This window comes from Ambystoma mexicanum, chromosome 6p, assembly GCF_040938575.1.
Source record: "Ambystoma mexicanum isolate Mex_15411 chromosome 6p, UKY_AmexF1_1, whole genome shotgun sequence".
NCBI classification, from domain to species: domain Eukaryota; kingdom Metazoa; phylum Chordata; class Amphibia; order Caudata; family Ambystomatidae; genus Ambystoma; species Ambystoma mexicanum.
In genome coordinates, this window is record NC_090935.1 from 1424184401 (window position 1) to 1424197986 (window position 13586).

Here is a 13586-nt window from a genome sequence, read left to right on the forward strand (position 1 = left end):
CCAAGTGTTCTGCACCTTATCTCTGGGCTTGGGGTGTCTCTTGCAGCCTGGGGCTGTGCCCTACTGCCAGGTCTACTGCACCTTATCTCTGGCTTTGGGGTGTCTCTTGCAGCCTGGTACTGTGACCTACTGCTGGGTGTACTGCACCTTATCTCTGGGCTTGGGGTGTCTCTTGCAGCCTGGTGCTGTGACCCACTGCCAGGTGTACTGCACCTTATCTCTGGGCTTTGGGTGTCTCTTGCAGCCGGGTGCTATGACCTTCTGCCAGGTCTACTGCACCTTATCTCTGGGCTTGGGGTGTCTCTTTCAGCCTGGGGCTGTGACCCACGGCCAAGTGTACTGCACCTTATCTCTGGGCTTGGGGTGTCACTTGCAGCCTGGTGCTGTGACCTGCTGCCAGGTCTATTGCACCTTATCCCTGGGCTTGGGGTGTCTCTTTCAGCCTGGGGCTGTGACCCACTGCCGGGTGTACTGCACCTTATCTCTGGGCTTGGGTTGTCTCTTGCAGCCTGGTGCTGTGACCTACTGCCAGGTGTACTGCACCTTATCTCTGGGTTTGGGGTGTCGCTTGCAGCCTGGTGCTGTGACCTGCTGCCAGGTGTACTGCACCTTATCTCTGGGCTTGGGATGTCTTTTGCAGCCTGGTGCTCTGACCTGCTGCCAGGTGTACTGCACCTTATCCCTGGGCTTGGGGTGTCTCTTGCAGCCTGGGGCTGTGACCTGCTGGCAGGTCTACTGCACCTTATCTCTGGGCTTGGGGTGTCTCTTGCAGCCTGGTGCTATGACCCACTGCCAGGTCTATTTCACCTTATCCCTGGGCTTGGGGTGTCTCTTTCAGCCTGGGGCTGTGCCCTACTGCCGGGTCTACTGCACCTTATCTCTGGGTTTGGGGTGTCTCTTGCAGCCTGGTACTGTGACCTACTGCTGGGTGTACTGCACCTTATCTCTGGGCTTGGGGTGTCTCTTGCAGCCTGGTGCTGTGACCGACTGCCAGGTGTACTGCACCTTATCCCTGGGCTTGGGGTGTCTCTTGCAGCCTGGGGCTGTGACCTGCTGGCAGGTCTACTGCACCTTATCTCTGGGCTTGGGGTGTCTCTTGCAGCCTGGTGCTATGGCCCACTGCCAGGTCTATTTCACCTTATCCCTGGGCTTGGGGTGTCTCTTTCAGCCTGGGGCTGTGCCCTACTGCCGGGTCTACTGCACCTCATCTCTGGGCTTGGGGTGTCTCGTGCGGCCGGGGGCTGTGACCTACTGCCAGGTCTACTGCGCCTTATTTCTGGGCTTGGGGTATCTCTTGCAGCCTGGGGCTGTGACCTACTGCCAGGTGTACTGCGCCTCATCTCTGGGCTTGGGGTGTCTCTTGCCGCCTGGTGCTGTGACCTACTGCCAGGTCTACTGCACCTTATCTCTGAGCGCGGGGGGGGGCGGCTGTCTACCAGGTACTGTGCATTCCTTCTATCGCGGCCTGGTGCTGTGACCTACTGCCATGTGTACTGCACCTTATCTCTGGGCTTGGGGTGTCTCTTGCAGCCTGGTGCTGTGACCTACTGCCAGGTCTACTGCACCTCATCACTGGGCTTGGGGTGTCTCTTGCAGCCTGGTGCTGTGACCCACTGCCAGGTCTACTGCCCCTTATCTCTGGTCTTGGGGTGTGGCTTGCAGCCTGGGGCTGTGACCTACTGCCAGGTCTACTGCACCTTATCTCTGGGCTTGGGGTGTCTCTTGCAGCCTGGGGCTGTGACCTACTGACAGGTCTACTGCACCTTATCTTTGGGATTTGGGTGTCTCTTGCAGCCTCGGGCTGTGACCCACTGCCAGGTCTACTGCACCTTATCTCTGTGCTTGGGGTGTCTCTTGCAGCCTGGGGCTGTGACCTACTGCCAGGTTTACTGCACCTTATCTCTGGGCTTGGGGTGTCTCTTGCAGCCGGGTACTATGACCCACTGCCAGGTCTACTGCACCTTATCTCTGGGCTAGGGGTGTCTCTTGCAGCCTGGTGCTGTGACCTACTGCCAGGTGTACTGCACCTTATCTCTGGGCTTGGGGTGTCTCTTGCAACCTGGTGCTGTGCCCTACTGCCAGGTCTACTGCACCTTATCCCTGGGCTTGGGGTGTCTCTTGCAGCCTGGTGCTGTGACCCACTGCCAGGTCTACTGCGCCTTATCTCTGGGCTTGGGGTGTCTCTTGCAGCCTGGTTCTGTGACCCACTGCCAGGTCTACTGCACCTTATCTCTGGGCTTGGGGTGTCTCTTGCCGCCTGGGGCTGTGACCTATTGCCATGTGTACTGCACCTTATCTCTGGGCTTGGGGTCTCTCTTGCAGCCTGGTGTTGTGACCCACTGCCAGGTCTACTGCACTTTATCTCTGGGCTTGGGGTGTCTCTTGCAGCCTGGTGCTGAGACCCACTGCCAGGTGTACTGCACCTTATCTGCGGGTTTGCGGTGTCTCTTGCCGCCTGGTGCTGTGACCTACTGCCAGGTGTACTGCACCTTATCTCTGGGCTTGGGGTGTCTCTTGCAGCCTGATGCTGTGACCTACTACCAGGTGTACTGCACCTTATCTCTGGGCTTGGGGTGTCTCTTGCAGCCTGGGGCTGTGACCCACTGCCAGGTGTGCTGCACCCTAACTCTGGGCTTGGGATGTCTCTTGCAGCCTGGTGCTGTGCCCTACTGCCATGTCTACTGCACCTTTTCTCTGGGCCTGGGGTCTCTCTTGCAGCCTGGTGCTGTGACCCACTGCCAGGTCTACTGCCCCTTATCTCTGGGTGTGGTGGGAGGGCGGCTGTCTACCAGGTACTGTGCATTCCTTCTATCGCAGCCTGGTGCTGTGACCTACTGCCAGGTGTACTGCACCTTATCTCTGGGCTTGGGGTGTCTCTTGCAGCCTGGTGCCGTGACCCACTGTCAGGTCTACTGCCCCTTATCTCTGGGCTTGGGTTGTCTCTTGCAGCCTGGGGCTTTGACCTACTGCCATGTGTACTGCACCTTATCTCTGGGCTTGGGGTGTCTCTTGCAGCCTGTTGCTGTGACCTACTGCCAGGTCTACTGCACCTCATCACTGGGCTTGGGGTGTCTCTTGCAGCCTGGTGCTGTGACCCACTGCTAGGTCTACTGCCCCTTATCTCTGGTCTTGGGGTGTTGCTTGCAGCCTGTGGCTGTGACCTACTGCCAGGTCTACTGCACCTTATCCCTGGGCTTGGGGTGTCTCTTGAAGCCCGGTGCTGTGACCCACTGCCAGGTCTACTGCGCCTTATCTCTGGGCTTGGGGTGTCTCTTGCAGCCTGGTTCTGTGACCCACTGCCAGGTCTACTGCGCCTTATCTCTGGGCTTGGGGGGTCTCTTTCAGCCTGGGGCTGTGACCTACTGCCATGTGTACTGCACCTTATCTCTGGGCTTGGGGTGTCTCTTGCAGCCTTGTGCTGTGCCCTGCTGCCAGGTCGACTGCACCTTATCACTGGGCTTGGGGTGTCTCTTGCAGCCTGGTGCTGTGACCCACTGCCAGGTCTACTGCCCCTTATCTCTGGTCTTGGGGTGTGGCTTGCAGCCTGGGGCTGTGACCTACTGCCAGGTCTACTGCACCTTATCTTTGGGCTTGGGGTGTCTCTTGCAGCCTGGGGCTGTGACCCTCTGCCAGGTCTACTGCACCTTATCTCTGGGCTTGGGTGTCTCTTGCAGCCGGTGCTGTGACCTACTGCCAGGTTTACTGCATATTATCTCTGGGCTTGGGGTGTCTCTTGAAGCCTGGGGCTGTGACCCACTGACAGGTCTACTGCACCTTATCTCTGGGCTTGGGGTGTCTCTTGCAGCCGGGTACTTTGACCTACTGCCAGGTCTACTGCACCTTATCTCTGGGCTTGGGGTGTGTCTTGCAGCCTGGTGCGGTGACCCACTGCCAGGTCTACTGCACCTTACTGCCAGGTGTACTGCACCTTATCCCTGGGCTTGGGGTGTCTCTTGCAGCCTGGGGCTGTGCCCTACTGCCGGGTCTACTGCACCTTATCTCTGGGTTTGGGGTGTCTCTTGCAGCCTGGTACTGTGTACTGTGACCTACTGCTGGGTGTACTGCACCTTATCTCTGGGCTTGGGGTGTCTCTTGCAGCCTGGTGCTGTGACCCACTGCCAGGTGTACTGCACCTTATCTCTGGGCTTTGGGTGTCTCTTGCAGCCGAGTGCCGTGACCTACTGCCAGGTCTACTGCACCTTATCTCTGGGCTTTGGGTGTCTCTTTCAGCCTGGGGCTGTGACCCACTGCCATGTGTACTGCACCTTATCTCTGGGCTTGGGGTGTCTCTTGCAGCCTGGTGCTGTGACCTGCTGCCAGGTCTACTGCACCTTATCACTGGGCTTGGGGTGTCTCTTGCAGCCTGGTGCTGTGACCCACTGCCAGGTCTACTGCCCCTTATCTCTGGTCTTGGGGTGTGGCTTGCAGCCTGGGGCTGTGACCTACTGCCAGGTCTACTGCACCTTATCTCTGGGCTTGGGGTGTCTCTTGCAGCCTGGGGCTGTGACCTACTGACAGGTCTACTGCACCTTATCTTTGGGCTTGGGGTGTCTCTTGCAGCCTGGGGCTGTGACCCACTGCCAGGTCTACTGCACCTTATCTCTGTGCTTGGGGTGTCTCTTGCAGCCTGGGGCTGTGACCTACTGCCAGGTTTACTGCACCTTATCTCTGGGCATGGGGTGTCTCTTGCAGCCGGGTACTATGACCCACTGCCAGGTCTACTGCACCTTATCTCTGGGCTTGGGGTGTCTCTTGCAGCCTGGTGCTGTGACCTACTGCCAGGTGTACTGCACCTTATCTCTGGGCTTGGGTTGTCTCTTGCAACCTGGGGCTGTGCCCTACTGCCAGGTCTACTGCACCTTATCCCTGGGCTTGGGGTGTCTCTTGCAGCCTGGTGCTGTGACCCACTGCCAGGTCTACTGCGCCTTATCTCTGGGCTTGGGGTGTCTCTTGCAGCCTGGTTCTGTGACCCACTGCCAGGTCTACTGCACCTTATCTCTGGTCTTGGGGTGTCTCTTGCAGCCTGGTGCTGTGACCCACTGCCAGGTCTACTGCACCTTATCTCTGGGCTTGGGGTGTCTCTTGCAGCCTGGTGCTGAGACCCACTGCCAGGTGTACTGCACCTTACCTCCGGGTTTGCGGTGTCTCTTGCCGCCTGGTGCTGTGACCTACTGCCAGGTGTACTGCACCTTATCTCTGGGCTTGGGGTGTCTCTTGCAGCCTGATGCTGTGACTTACTGCCAGGTGTACTGCACCTTATCTCTGGGCTTGGGGTGTCTCTTGCAGCCTGGGGCTGTGCCCCACTGCCAGGTGTGCTGCACCCTAACTCTGGGCTTGGGATGTCTCTTGCAGCCTGGTGCTGTGCCCTACTGCCAGGTCTACTGCACCTTATCTCTGGGCCTGGGGTCTCTCTTGCAGCCTGGTGATGTGACCCACTGCCAGGTCTACTGCACCTTATCTCTGGGTGTGGGGGGAGGGCGGCTGTCTACCAGGTACTGTGCATTCCTTCTATCGCAGCCTGGTGCTGTGACCTACTGCCAGGTGTACTGCACCTTATCTCTGGGCTTGGGGTGTCTCTTGCAGCCTGGTGCTGTGACCCACTGTCCGGTCTACTGCCCCTTATCTCTGGGCTTGGGTTGTCTCTTGCAGCCTGGGGCTTTGACCTACTGCCATGTGTACTGCACCTTATCTCTGGGCTTGGGGTGTCTCTTGCAGCCTGGTGCTGTGACCTACTGCCAGGTCTACTGCACCTCATCACTGGGCTTGGGGTGTCTCTTGCAGCCTGGTGCTGTGACCCACTGCTAGGTCTACTGCCCCTTATCTCTGGTCTTGGGGTGTTGCTTGCAGCCTGTGGCTGTGACCTACTGCCAGGTCTACTGCACCTTATCCCTGGGCTTGGGGTGTCTCTTGCAGCCCGGTGCTGTGACCCACTGCCAGGTCTACTGCGCCTTATCTCTGGGCTTGGGGTGTCTCTTGCAGCCTGGTTCTGTGACCCACTGCCAGGTCTACTGCGCCTTATCTCTGGGCTTGGGGTGTCTCTTGCAGCCTGGGGCTGTGACCTACTGCCATGTGTACTGCACCTTATCTCTGGGCTTGGGGTGTCTCTTGCAGCCTTGTGCTGTGCCCTGCTGCCAGGGCGACTGCACCTTATCACTGGGCTTGGGGTGTCTCTTGCAGCCTGGTGCTGTGACCCACTGCCAGGTCTACTGCCCCTTATCTCTGGTCTTGGGGTGTGGCTTGCAGCCTGGGGCTGTGACCTACTGCCAGGTCTACTGCACCTTATCTCTCGGCTTGGGGTGTCTCTTGCAGCCTGGGGCTGTGACCTACTGACAGGTCTACTGCACCTTATCTTTGGGCTTGGGGTGTCTCTTGCAGCCTGGGGCTGTGACCCTCTGCCAGGCCTACTGCACCTTATCTCTGGGCTTGGGTGTCTCTTGCAGCCAGTGCTGTGACCTACTGCCAGGTTTACTGCATATTATCTCTGGGCTTGGGGTGTCTCTTGCAGCCTGGGGCTGTGACCCACTGACAGGTCTACTGCACCTTATCTCTGGGCTTGGGGTGTCTCTTGCAGCCGGGTATTTTGACCTACTGCCAGGTCTACAGCACCTTATCTCTGGGCTTGGGGTGTGTCTTGCAGCCTGGTGCGGTGACCCACTGCCAGGTCTACTGCACCTTACTGCCAGGTGTACTGCACCTTATCCCTGGGCTTGGGGTGTCTCTTGCAGCCTGGGGCTGTGCCCTACTGCCGGGTCTACTGCACCTTATCTCTGGGTTTGGGGTGTCTCTTGCAGCCTGGTACTGTGACCTACTGCTGGGTGTACTGCACCTTATCTCTGGGCTTGGGGTGTCTCTTGCAGCCTGGTGCTGTGACCCACTGCCAGGTGTACTGCACCTTATCTCTGGGCTTTGGGTGTCTCTTGCAGCCGGGTGCTGTGACCTACTGCCAGGTCTACTGCACCTTATCTCTGGGCTTTGGGTGTCTCTTTCAGCCTGGGGCTGTGACCCACTGCCAGGTGTACTGCACCTTATCTCTGGCCTTGGGGTGTCTCTTGCAGCCTGGTGCTGTGACCTACTGCCAGGTGTACTGCACCTTATCTCTGGGTTTGTGGTGTCGCTTGCAGCCTGGTGCTGTGACCTGCTGCCAGGTGTACTGCACCTTATCTCTGGGCTTGGGGTGTCTCTCGCAGCCTGGTGCTGTGACCCACTGCCAGGTGTACTGAACCTTATCTCTGGGCTTTGGGTGTCTCTCGCAGCCGGGTGCTGTGACCTACTGCCAGGTCTACTGCACCTTATCTCTGGGCTTGGGGTGTCTCTTTCAGCCTGGGGCTGTGACCCACTGCCAGGTGTTCTGCACCTTATCTCTGGGCTTGGGGTGTCTCTTGCAGCCTGGGGCTGTGACCCACTGCCAGGTGTACTGCACCTTATCTCTGGGCTTAGGGTGTCTCTTGCAGCCTGGTGATGTGACCAACTGCCAGGTGTACTGCACCTTATCTCTGGGCTTGGGGTGTCTCTTGCAGCCTGGTGCTGTGACCCACTGCCAGGTGTACTGCACCTTATCTCTGGGCTTGGGGTGTCTCTTGCAGCCTGGTGCTGTGACCTACTGCCAGGTGTACTGCACCTTATCTCTGGGCCTGGGGTGTCTCTTTCAGCCTGGGGCTGTGACCTACTGCCAGGTGTACTGCACCTTATCTCTGGGCTTTGGGTGTCTCTTGCAGCCGGGTGCTGTGACCTACTGCCAGGTCTACTGCACCTTATCTCTGGGCTTTGGGTGTCTCTTTCAGCCTGGGGCTGTGACCCACTGCCAGGTGTACTGCACCTTATCTCTGGCCTTGGGGTGTCTCTTGCAGCCTGGTGCTGTGACCTACTGCCAGGTGTACTGCACCTTATCTCTGGGTTTGTGGTGTCGCTTGCAGCCTGGTGCTGTGACCTGCTGCCAGGTGTACTGCACCTTATCTCTGGGCTTGGGGTGTCTCTCGCAGCCTGGTGCTGTGACCCACTGCCAGGTGTACTGAACCTTATCTCTGGGCTTTGGGTGTCTCTCGCAGCCGGGTGCTGTGACCTACTGCCAGGTCTACTGCACCTTATCTCTGGGCTTGGGGTGTCTCTTTCAGCCTGGGGCTGTGACCCACTGCCAGGTGTTCTGCACCTTATCTCTGGGCTTGGGGTGTCTCTTGCAGCCTGGGGCTGTGACCCACTGCCAGGTGTACTGCACCTTATCTCTGGGCTTAGGGTGTCTCTTGCAGCCTGGTGATGTGACCAACTGCCAGGTGTACTGCACCTTATCTCTGGGCTTGGGGTGTCTCTTGCAGCCTGTGGCTTTGACCTACTGCCAGGTCTATTGCACCTTATCTCTGGGCTTGGGGTGTCGCTTGCAGCCTGGTGCTGTGACCCACTGCCAGGTGTACTGCACCTTATCTCTGGGCATGGGGTGTCTCTTGCAGCCTGGTGCTGTGACCCACTGCCAGGTGTACTGCACCTTATCTCTGGGCTTGGGGTGTCTCTTGCAGCCTGGTGCTGTGACCTACTGCCAGGTGTACTGCACCTTATCTCTGGGCCTGGGGTGTCTCTTTCAGCCTGGGGCTGTGACCTACTGCCAGGTGTACCGCACCTTATCTCTGTGCTTGGGGTGACTCTTGCAGCCTGGTGCTGTGACCCACTGCCAGGTGTACTGCACCTTATCTCTGGGCTTAGGGTGTCTCTTGCAGCCTGGTGATGTGACCTACTGCCAGGTCTATTGCACCTTATCTCTGGGCTTGGGGTGTCGCTTGCAGCCTGGTGCTGTGACCCACTGCCAGGTGTACTGCACCCTATCTCTGGGCATGGGGTGTCTCTTGCAGCCTGGTGCTGTGACCTACTGCCAGGTGTACTGCACCTTATCTCTGGGTTTGGGGTGTCTCCTGCAGCCTGGTGCTGTTACCTACTGCCAGGTGTACTGCACCTTATCTCTGGGCTTGGGGTGTCTCTTTCAGCCTGGTACTGTTTCCTACTGCTGGGTGTACTGCACCTTATCTCTGGGCTTGGGGTGTCTCTTGCAGCCTGGTGCTGTGACCCACTGCCAGGTGTACTGCACCTTATCTCTGGGCTTTGGGTGTCTCTTGCAGCCGGGTGCTGTGACCTTCTGCCAGGTCTACTGCACCTTATCTCTGGGCTTGGGGTGTCTCTTTCAGCCTGGGGCTGTGACCCACGGCCAAGTGTACTGCCCCTTATCTCTGGGCTTGGGGTGTCTCTTGCAGCCTGGTGATATGACCCACTGCCAGGTCTATTGAACCTTATCCCTGGGCTTGGGGTGTCTCTTTCAGCCTGGGGCTGTGCCCTACTGCCGGGTCTACTGCACCTTATCTCTGGGTTTGGGGTGTCTCTTGCAGCCTGGTACTGTGACCTACTGCTGGGTGTACTGCACCTTATCTATGGGCTTGGGGTGTCTCTTGCAGCCTGGTGCTGTGACCCACTGCCAGGTGTACTGCACCTTATCTTTGGGCTTTGGGTGTCTCTTGCAGCCGGGTGCTATGACCTACTGCCAGGTCTACTGCGCCTTATCTCTGGGCTTGGGGTGTCTCTTGCAGCCTGGTTCTGTGACCCACTGCCAGGTCTACTGCGCCTTATCTCTGGGCTTGGGGTGTCTCTTGGAGCCTGGGGCTGTGACCTACTGCCATGTGTACTGCGCCTTATCTCTGGGCTTGGGGTGTCTCTTGCGGCCTGGTGCTGTGACCCACTGCCAGGTGTACTGCGCCTCATCTCTGGGCTTGGGGTGTCTCTTGCGGCCTGGTGCTGTGACCCACTGCCAGGTGTACTGCACCTTATCTCTGGGCATGGGGTGTCTCTTGCAGCCTGGTGCTGTGACCTACTGCCAGGTGTACTGCACCTTATCTCTGGGTTTGGGGTGTCTCTTGCAGCCTGGTGCTGTTACCTACTGCCAGGTGTACTGCACCTTATCTCTGGGCTTGGGGTGTCTCTTGCAGCCTGGTGCTGTGACCCACTGCCAGGTGTACTGCACCTTATCTCTGTGCTTTGGGTGTCTCTTGCAGCCGGGTGCTGTGACCTTCTGCCAGGTCTACTGCACCTTATCTCTGGGCTTGGGGTGTCTCTTTCAGCCTGGGGCTGTGACCCACGGCCAAGTGTACTGCACCTTATCTCTGGGCTTGGGGTGTCACTTGCAGCCTGGTGCTGTGACCTGCTGCCAGGTCTATTGCACCTTATCCCTGGGCTTGGGGTGTCTCTTTCAGCCTGGGGCTGTGACCCACTGCCAGGTGTACTGCACCTTATCTCTGGGCTTGGGGTGTCTCTTGCAGCCTGGTGCTGTGACCTACTGCCAGGTGTACTGCACCTTATCTCTTGGTTTGGGGTGTCGCTTGCAGCCTGGTGCTCTGAACTGCTGCCAGGTGTACTGCACCTTATCTCTGGGCTTGGGATGTCTTTTGCAGCCTGGTGCTCTGACCTGCTGCCAGGTGTACTGCACCTTATCCCTGGGCTTGCGGTGTCTCTTGCAGCCTAGGGCTGTGACCTGCTGCAGGTCTACTGCACCTTATTTCTGGGCTTGGGGTGTCTCTTGCAGCCTGGTGCTATGACCCACTGCCAGGTCTATTGCACCTTATCCCTGGGCTTGGGGTGTCTCTTTCAGCCTGGGGCTGTGCCCTACTGCCGGGTCTACTGCACCTTATCTCTGGGTTTGGGGTGTCTCTTGCAGCCTGGTACTGTGACCTACTGCTGGGTGTACTGCACCTTATCTCTGGGCTTGGGGTGTCTCTTGCAGCCTGGTGCTGTGACCCACTGCCAGGTGTACTGCACCTTATCTTTGGGCTTTGGGTGTCTCTTGCAGCCGGGTGCTGTGACCTACTGCCAGGTCTACTGCACCTTATCTCTGGGCTTGGGGTGTCTCTTTCAGCCTGGGGCTGTGACCCACGGCCAAGTGTTCTGCACCTTATCTCTGGGCTTGGGGTGTCTCTTGCAGCCTGGGACTGTGACCCACGGCCAAGTGTTCTGCACCTTATCTCTGGGTTTGGGGTGTCTCTTGCAGCCTGGGGCTGTGCCCTACTGCCAGGTCTACTTCACCTTATCTCTGGGTTTGGGGTGTCTCTTGCAGCCTGGTACTGTGACCTACTGCTGGGTGTACTGCACCTTATCTCTGGGCTTGGGGTGTCTCTTGCAGCCTGGTGCTGTGACCCACTGCCAGGTGTACTGCACCTTATCTCTGGGCTTTGGGTGTCTCTTGCAGCCGGGTGCTGTGACCTTCTGCCAGGTCTACTGCACCTTATCTCTGGGCTTGGGGTGTCTCTTTCAGCCTGGGGCTGTGACCCACGGCCAAGTCTACTGCACCTTATCTCTGGGCTTGGGGTGTCATTTGCAGCCTGGTGCTGTGACCTGCTGCCAGGTCTATTGCACCTTATCCCTGGGCTTGGGGTGTCTCTTTCAGCCTGGGGCTGTGACCCACTGCCAGGTGTACTGCACCTTATCTCTGGGCTTGGGGTGTCTCTTGCAGCCTGGTGCTGTGACCTACTGCCAGGTGTACTGCACCTTATCTCTGGGTTTGGGGTGTCACTTGCAGCCTGGTGCTGTGACCTGCTGCCAGGTGTACTGCACCTTATCTCTGGGCTTGGGATGTCTTTTGCAGCCTGGTGCTCAGACCTGCTTCCAGGTGTACTGCACCTTATCCCTGGGCTTGGGGTGTCTCTTGCAGCCTGGGGCTGTGACCTGCTGGCAGGTCTAATGCACCTTATCTCTGGGCTTGGGGTGTCTCTTGTAGCCTGGTGCTATGACCCACTGCCAGGTCTATTTCACCTTATCCCTGGGCTTGGGGTGTCTCTTTCAGCCTGGGGCTGTGCCCTACTGCCGGGTCTACTGCACCTTATCTCTGGGTTTGGGGTGTCTCTTGCAGCCTGGTACTGTGACCTACTGCTGGGTGTACTGCACCTTATCTCTGGGCTTGGGGTGTCTCTTGCAGCCTGGTGCTGTGACCCACTGCCAGATGTACTGCACCTTATCTTTGGGCTTTGGTTGTCTCTTGCAGCCGGGTGCTGTGACCTACTGCCAGGTGTACTGCACCTCATCTCTGGGCTTGGGGTGTCTTTTGCGGCCGGGGGCTGTGACCTACTGCCAGGTCTACTGCGCCTTATTTCTGGGCTTGGGGTATCTCTTGCAGCCTGGGGCTGTGACCTACTGCCAGGTGTACTGCGCCTCATCTCTGGGCTTGGGGTGTCTCTTGCCGCCTGGTGCTGTGACCTACTGCCAGGTCTACTGCACCTTACCTCTGAGCGCGGGGGGGGGGGGGGGGCGGCTGTCTACCAGGTACTGTGCATTCCTTCTATCGCGGCCTGGTGCTGTGACCTACTGCCATGTGTACTGCACCTTATCTCTGGGCTTGGGGTGTCTCTTGCAGCCTGGTGCTGTGACCTACTGCCAGGTCTACTGCACCTTATCACTGGGCTTGGGGTGTCTCTTGCAGCCTGGTGCTGTGACCCACTGCCAGGTCTACTGCCCCTTATCTCTGGTCTTGGGGTGTGGCTTGCAGCCTGGGGCTGTGACCTACTGCCAGGTCTACTGCACCTTATCTCTGGGCTTGGGGTGTCTCTTGCAGCCTGGGGCTGTGACCTACTGACAGGTCTACTGCACCTTATCTTTGGGCTTGGGGTGTCTCTTGCAGCCTGGGGCTGTGGCCCACTGCCATGTCTACTGCACCTTATCTCTGTGCTTGGGCTGTCTCTTGCAGCCTGGGGCTGTGACCTACTGCCAGGTCTACTGCGCCTTATCTCTGGGCTTGGGGTGTCTCTTGCAGCCTGGTTCTGTGACCCACTGCCAGGTCTACTGCACCTTATCTCTGGGCTTGGGGTGTCTCTTGCAGCCTGGGGCTGTGACCTACTGCCATGTGTACGGCACCTTATCTCTGGGCTTGGGGTGTCTCTTGCAGCCTGGTGTTGTGACCCACTGCCAGGTCTACTGCACCTTATCTCTGGGCTTGGGGTGTCTCTTGCAGCCTGGTGCTGAGACCCACTGCCAGGTGTACTGCACCTTATCTCCGGGTTTGCGGTGTCTCTTGCCGCCTGGTGCTGTGACCTACTGCCAGGTGTACTGCACCTTATCTCTGGGCTTGGGGTGTCTCTTGCAGCCTGATGCTGTGACCTACTGCCAGGTGTACTGCACCTTATCTCTGGGCTTGGGGTGTCTCTTGCAGCCTGGGGCTGTGACCCACTGCCAGGTGTGCTGCACCCTAACTCTGGGCTTGGGATGTCTCTTGCAGCCTGGTGCTGTGCCCTACTGCCAGGTCTACTGCACCTTATCTCTGGGCCTGGGGTCTCTCTTGCAGCCTGGTGCTGTGACCCACTGCCAGGTCTACCGCATCTTATCTCTGGGTGTGGGGGGAGGGCGGCTGTCTACCAGGTACTGTGCATTCCTTCTATCGCAGCCTTGTGCTGTGACCTACTGCCAGGTGTACTGCACCTTATCTCTGGGCTTGGGGTGTCTCTTGCAGCCTGGTGCTGTGACCCACTGTCAGGTCTACTGCCCCTTATCTCTGGGCTTGGGTTGTCTCTTGCAGCCTGGGGCTTTGACCTACTGCCATGTGTACTGCACCTTATCTCTGGGCTTGGGGTGTT